Here is a 7,260-nt window from a genome sequence, read left to right as displayed (position 1 = left end):
CGCGCGGGTTCATGGCCAGAGAGGGGCCCAAGGTCTCGCCGGGGTCTCCTCTTGCCACGGGAACGACAGTTCTCAAGCGGGACACGTGGCCGTGTCTGGAGACACTGGACTGCCTCGACTAGGGGTGGGGGGTGTGGCTGGCATCTGGCGGGTAGATAGAGGCCAGGGATGCCGTCCGACATCCTGCGGTGCCCAGAACAGCCCTCACCACCGAGAACGACCTGGGCGCAAACCTCGCCGGGGCCCCGGGCCGAGAAACCTTGAACTACATCCTTTTCTCTCCCTCGCTTGGCAGCCCCGTCATTGATTCTGGCAGAACTTGGGCTAGAATAAGGTTGAATCGGCCTCAACTGTTTTTGTGCAACTGTTATGGGTTTCATAGATCTCTTGAAAAAAATTTTTTAATGTTTATTTGTTTTTGAAGGAGAGAGAGAGAGACAGAGCACGAGCGGGGGAGGGGCAGAGAGAGAAGGAGACACAGAATCTGAAACAGGCTCCGGGCTCTGAGCCGTCAGCACAGAGCCCGACGCGGGGCTCGAACTCACAGACTGTGAGATCGTGACCTGAGCTCAAGTCGGATGCTTAACTGACTGAGCCACCCTGGCGCCCCTAATGTTTATTTATTTTTGACAGAGACAGAGCGTGAGCAGGGGAGGGGCAGAGAGAGAGGGAGACGCAGAATCCGAAGCAGGCTCCAGGCTTCGAGCTATCTGCACAGAGCCCGACGTGGGAGTCGAACCTTGTTTTTTGTTTTTGTTTTAAGTTTATTTCTTTATTTTGGGGGGAGGGGAGAAAGAGAGGGAGAGAGAGAGAGAGAGAGAGAGAGAGAGAGAGAGAGAGAGAATCCCAAGAAGGCTCCACGCTGTCAGCGCAGAGCCCGACGTGGGGCTTGAGCTCACGAATGGGAGATTGTGACCTGAGTCCAAGTTGGCTGCTTAACGGACTGAGGCTCCCTTTTCTTTTCTTTTCTTTTTTTAAATTTTTAAATGTTTCTTTATTTTTAAGAGACAGAGACGCAGATTGAGAGCACGTCGTGCAGGGGAGGGGCAGAGAGAGAGAGGGAGACCCATTCTGAAGCAGGGTCCAGGCTCTGAGCTGTCAGCACAGAGCCCGACGCGGGGCTCGAACCCACGGACCGCGAGATCCTGACCTGGGCTGCGGTCGGGAGCTCCACCGACTGAGCCGCCTGGGAGCCTCATCACAGATCTCTTTCAGGAAGTCACTCTGCATTCTGAACTCAAATAAACGTATCTGAAGTGGGAACTGCGTGTGATGACAATGTTTTCGAAACCAATTGTCACCCGCCACCAATAGACGTCACGCCTCGAAATAAGTACAACGAAGATACAGCCGAGGTTACTCACGTTGTTGGCTGGAGGCGGTTGCCCACGAAGACGCTGAACGCAAGGCTCCCTTTCCGGTGGTTGTTGCAACTCACGTGGCCGAACGAGGCGGTGGACAGGCCAGCAGGCCGTGGAGACTTTCTCCCGGAGGGAGGAAGAAGCTGCAGGAATCAGCCTTCTCTCTCTGCGGGTGATACTCCCTCCGGCCCTGCCTTCTTGGGGGCTGCGGGTGGTACACACCTCGTACTGAGGGACACCACAGCCCGCCCTTCTTAGGCCCACCAGGGAGCTGGTCCCCTGCTCCGCGAGACTCTAGGAGGGATCATCGGTACAGCCACCCCCCGCCCTGCAATCCCAAGCAAGCCACCCAAGCTTTCTCAGCCTCCGTTTCCTTACCTGGAAAATGGGGATTTGTATCCACAGCCAGCGTGGTTGCAAGAGCTCAGGGGGAGAACAAACACATTCCGAGCTCAGCTCAGCGCCGAGCGTGATGACTCTTAATAATTTCGCCCTTATCCTGATGCATCATCCAAAAGAAAGTGGTAGACAGCGTCTGCTATGATATGAGGCAACAGATGCCTACATACCTCTAATGAGATTTGCATGTTATGTCAATATGTACACGTGCACAAGCATAGAAGGCTGTAAGCGTTCTAGAAGCCGAATTGCCCTTCCTGACCTTCAGATCCCTCAAGGACTGCAGGTAAAGCTTTGATTTCCCAGCCGGCTTCCTCCTTCTCATGTGCCTGGAGAACGACTCCCTTGCTGCTCCGAAGGGCCCAGATCTCTACTCTTAGCCCCGAAGAAATTCCCAGGAGGCCAGGGCAGTCTTGGAATCCGTGAGCCTGGAGAGGTGTTGGCCGCAGCGATGGGAATCAAGACCCAGGAGGATGGAGTGTCACGTCTGAGCTCCCTTGTCCCTGTTCCTTGCTCCAAGCAAGGCTCCTACCTGTGCCCCACACCCCAATCCCCTGCCCAGCCTCCCCGCCCAAGCAAAGCCCAAGCCAGACCCTGTCCCGGACAGGGAGCTGGGGCTCGGCCTGGCTAAAGGGTCATTTCCTGCGGTTGGCACCCAACTGCCCCCGGCTCTGACGTGGATGGGTGGCCTTTGGACCTGAGGCTCAAGGACCCGGTCCGCTGTCGTGGGTGTGGGTCCTCCCGGCTGTTAAAAGCTTGTGAGGGACAACATCCGTAGCTGCAAAATGAGGATAATAATCCTTCCGGCCTCCAAGAGCTGACTCAAGGGTTGGGTGGGACAGTGTAGTCCAACGTTTCGCCTGGAGGCTGGGACACAGGGAACCTGAAATGGATGGCAGCTGCTACGAACAGTTTTAGGTCACGCGGGGTTTGCCCATGGGAAATAGACCCGCCGAGCCCTCAGTAGTCGGTCAAGGGGAACCTTGGGCTGGAATGTTTTCTTTGCTTCTTTTTTTTAATTAAAAAATGTTAATGTTCGTTTATTTTTGAGAGACAGAGAAACAGTGTGAGCAGGGGAGGGGCAGAGAGAGAAAAGGAGACACGGAATCCCAAGCGGGCTCCAGGCTCCGAGCTGTCAGCGCAGAGCCCGGTGCGGGGCTCGAACTCACGAGCTGCCAGATCATGACCTGAGCCGAAGTCGGACACTTAACCGACTGAGCCACGCAGGCGTCCTGAACTAGAAATTTTTCTAAAAAGCAAACATTGGTGGAGCTATTGGACTCTTTCTGCTGCCAGGTGGTGATAAGTGCTATGGAGAAAAATGAAGGCGGGAAAGGGATGGGGGGTGTGTGTGTGTGTACAATTTAAACGTACAGCGGTGAAAGCCTCAAAGGGAAGGTGATATTTGTTTAACAATCTACACAAAATGAGGGAGTAACCCATTGGAATAGCAAGGAGCCTATTTCAAGTAGAGGAAGCAGCCAGTGCAAAGGCCCTGGGGCATCTGAGGGCTGGCAAGGAGGCAGGTGGGCTGGAGCAGAGGGAGCTGGGGGAAGAGTGGGCAGAGCGGGCAGAGGCCGGGGGAGGTGGTGTGGGACCTGAGTCACAGCCCCGATGTCGTGAGACGCGGATCCGTGGGAGGATCACGAACAAAGAAGTGACAAGGACTCACCTTGCACCTTAACAGGACCCCTTTGGCTGCTGAGGTGCAGACGTGAGAGCCAGGCAGACCCAGGAGCCCGGGAGGAGGCAGCCGCGGGCCTCTATCCAGGTGAGAAACGGTGTGGATTGCAGCATGGTGGGGCGACAGGTATCCAGAAGGACTCCTGCTTTCCCTGCTTGAGCTCCCGCCGAGCTTTCTGTCCTAGCCCCCTCGGGCCACCGCGGTGGGGACTGAGAGGATGGGGGAAGGACAGAGCTGACTGCAGGTGGCCAGGGATGGCTGCGAAGGGTGTGAAAGCTGGCCGAGAGCAGGCCCTTGACCTTGGGTTGGCAGGAGCCAGGACCCCCACGGCCGCACTCTGGGCAGCGGGGAGGGTAGACAGAAATTCACAGGCTTCCCAGGCTGAGTGGGGCAGGCCCGCCTCCACGTCCTGTCTCCCACAGAGGCTCAGATCCATGCGAGGGCAGGCGCAGTGTTATTCCAGCTGAAGACAGCAGGGACCCTCCCAGCACGGCACAGGGAGAGAGTGGGCAGGACATTCCTGTGCTGGACGGGGGCTAGGCCGTGGGGGTGCAAAAGATCCCCGTCATCTGGTAGAATATTCCGCACGGACTGGGCTTCAGTCCTGGGGGGGAGGGCGCTGGAAAGGGCGTCTGGGTGCCCCAGGACCTAGTGGTGGCCTTTTTGAGTGTCTGGGTTCCTGGGGAGCAGTGCTTGGGGAAGCCAAGGTAGGTGATTATTCACGAATAAGCCGGGATGGCGGAGAAAGAGAGGGAGGGCAAAAGGGGAGATAAAACCGGGAAGTGGAGACCGCGTCAGGCAGAGCCAGGAGTGAGCGTTTCCTCGCGCACGTCTCTGCATAACTCATGGCCCTGCTATTTGCTGAGCGCCTGCGTGGGGCCAGACTCTGTGCTCCCCCAACCGCCCCCACCCCGGTCTCCTGTGTTCACCCCACAGCCTGGGATGTTCTCTCCGCTCCCCCGACCCAAGGATGGGCCAAGGGCTTCCTCCCCCTGAGAACAAAGCCCTCCTCTCTCTCCAGGGTATTGCTGTACATCTCGTCTGTCTTGTGTGAGCTCCAGGCTTCTCCATCCAGGATCCTCCTGCCCTCTGGGGGCATTTGGGGGTGTCGGGGGGCATATCTGGTTGTCCAGACTCGGTGAGGCAGGGGATGCCCCTGGCACGGGATGGGTAAAGACCAGAGGTGCTGCTGAAATCCAGCGATGCCCAGGATGGCCGGCCGCAGGGAAGGACCCGTCCCAGATGTCGGTGGTGTGGAGGGTGGGAAGCCCGTGGGAAGCCCAGTTCTGGGGGCGACGGAGGGTGGGCGTCTTGGGTGGAAGCATGTTCCTCCCACCACTGCTGGCCCCGGCTTCAGGCACTCTCCACGCGCCAGCAGTCGTCCTGACCTTGCTATTGTGGTGTCCTCTCTTCCCCTCAGCCCTTGCCAAAAGACCGGAAAACTGCCCCATTTGACAGGTGAGGGATTGGGCGGCTGTCCCTGGACTTGGGGGTGGGGACAGAGGGAGGTGGAGAGCACCCGGAGGAGAGACACGGCTGCCACTGGCATTTTAATGAGCGCGTCGGCCCCGCACAGACCTGGGAGGGCACCACCACCGTGCCCACGTGTAGCACGCACTTCTCTGGGTTCGTGGCCGTCATGGACGCAGGAGCAGGCCTGCCTTCTGGGAGCCCTAGTTCTCTGATCTTGTACGGCCAAGATACATGGAGGTCCCCCATCAGGTCCCCACAAGGAAGGATTGGCCACCTGAGCTGCTAGGATCTCCACCAGCGGGCAGCCTTCTGTGGTCAGCCCTTGGGCTTAGACGGTTGTCCCGCCCAACGCCTCATCCCTCCTGGGGTGGCCAGTGTCCCCTGACCGATGGACACAGGGCTGTAAACACCTGGCCAGCTCGGCCCTACTCGGGACAAGTCCCCCTGTCATGGGACCTGGACCCCCACCCACCTTTCTTCCTCTCCAACCCCTTCACCAGTGTGGATCCCAAGGGCCCCCTGATGATCCTTCTGGAGCTCACTTACATGCACCTCGGGGTCTGCTTCCTGGGAACCTTGGCCCAAACGGCCCCCATTTCTCTGCAAAATCCTCCTCCTGGGGTTCTCCGCCACCACACCTGCTCCGTGGAGACAAAAGTGCCCTGAAAACCTGGACAGAATCCTGCCACATCCCGGATTGACCCCTTCTGTCACTTCCTATGGCAGTTAAAAGAAAATTCCATCTCCACTTAGCCTGCACACACTGAAACGTCACCTCCTCCGGGAAGGCCATCCTGACCTCTCTCTGCCCAAACCACACTCGCTCTGCTCTTTGCCGGCCCCTCCACCTGGCCGTCGATCGGCAGTGGCACAGGAATGTTGCCAACAACCGGGCCGGTGCGTTTGGGAGTGGACCCTCCCCCAGCTGAGCTTCCGGATGAGAACACAGCTCTACAGACACCTCAGTTGTAGCATTTTGACACCCTCATGAGAGAACCCAACTAAGCCGTGCCCACACTCCAATCCATGGGAACAATTGTGAGGTCCTAAAAACGTGCTGCTTGAAGCCGCTGAATTTGTGATCCTTTGTTATGCAGCCATAGAAAAATAATACCCTTATTATTAGAAAAGTGTAGGTCACACCAGCAGACATTCATTCGATGGTATTATTGTTACCTTAATTCCTTTACGTGTCGGTCCTGCAAGTGAGGGTTATCACAGGGAAGTTCTGGGTCTTGCAGAAATGCTGGTGCTTTGAGCAGCAAAATCTGGAACCCCAGGGCTTCATCTTGGGGTGTCCCATTATCAGCAGACCAGCTTTGGCCAGCTTTGAGAGGCACTGGGCGTCTTACCATCTAAATCTGATCTCAGGACAACTAAGAGTGTTTTTAAAATTACGAAATACGTAAAAAGTTAAAAGAACATCGTAAGCATTAGAATCAAAGGTGTGTGTGCACGTGTGTGTGTGATGTGTGCGTGTGTGTGCACATCCGTACGCACGCGGACGTGTGTCTAGGAGTGAGGTTGGTCAAGGCCGGAGCAGGCAAGACGACGGTGCTCTGCCTCCCGCCCACTCGGGCTCAAGCCCCGAGTACCTGCGGGGGGTGGGTGAGGGACGGGGGACTGTCTGCCTGGGTCCTGATCCCCAACTGGCCGTCAGCGGGAACACAGGGCTGATGGGACCCCAGATGTCAATATCCACAGCAAATGCGAGACTATTTAGGTACAATTTAGCAGAAATGAGTCATCCTGCAGACATAAACATTTTAATCGGAGTGACAATTTATTCAAACAATTTGACAATGCTCACACATGCAGAACAGATGGGCTGGGGTGGGGGGCCCAGCAAGCGAGCCAGTGGGGGAGGAGCCCCCGGCAGACGCTGGGCGGGCTGCTGGGGGTGCAAAATGGAAGGTAAGGGGCTCCCTGCCCCTTCCTGCCAGCAGAGGGGCTCCTGGAATGAGCGCAGGTCCCGAACCCCCGGGGAAACCTGCCTGCAGTTTCAGGCACCTCTGTCTGATGCCCAGACTGCTGGAGATGTGAGGGAAATTCTGGAGAGGGGAAGGCCAATCATCTACTCACGCAGCCATTCGGAGAATTTGCTCAGCATCTGTTATGGGCCAGGCACTGTGCTGGAGGGTGTGTGCGTGTGCGTGTGCACGTGTGCCCAAACGTGTATGGGTGGGTGCACATGTATGTGAGCGGGTGCACATGTGTGTGCACAGCCTAAACGATTATTAATGTCTCAGGGTTTTTGAATTTGGCGTGCGTAGCCACCTGAGGCTGGCCCGGAAGCAGTCCCAGGACACGGATTTTGGTCAAGGGGTTCGTTTGGGAAATAAC

At 57.0% G+C, this 7,260-nt stretch overlaps 1 long non-coding RNA gene across 1 annotated transcript; it reads left to right on the top strand.

Moving 5' to 3' along the window:
* Positions 1-2,946: 2,946 nt before the first annotated feature.
* LOC131486277 (uncharacterized) lies at positions 2,947-6,304 on the top strand. The gene is made up of 3 exons (XR_009249284.1): positions 2,947-3,056; positions 3,448-3,531; positions 5,644-6,304. It is a non-coding gene; the product is annotated as an uncharacterized LOC131486277 (long non-coding RNA).
* Positions 6,305-7,260: the final 956 nt, after the last annotated feature.

The sequence above is a fragment of the Neofelis nebulosa genome, chromosome 9 (genome assembly GCF_028018385.1).
Source record: "Neofelis nebulosa isolate mNeoNeb1 chromosome 9, mNeoNeb1.pri, whole genome shotgun sequence".
NCBI classification, from domain to species: Eukaryota; Metazoa; Chordata; class Mammalia; order Carnivora; family Felidae; genus Neofelis; species Neofelis nebulosa.
The sequence above is the reverse complement of the archived record's forward strand: the minus strand, read 5'-3'. Positions and strand labels throughout refer to the sequence as shown.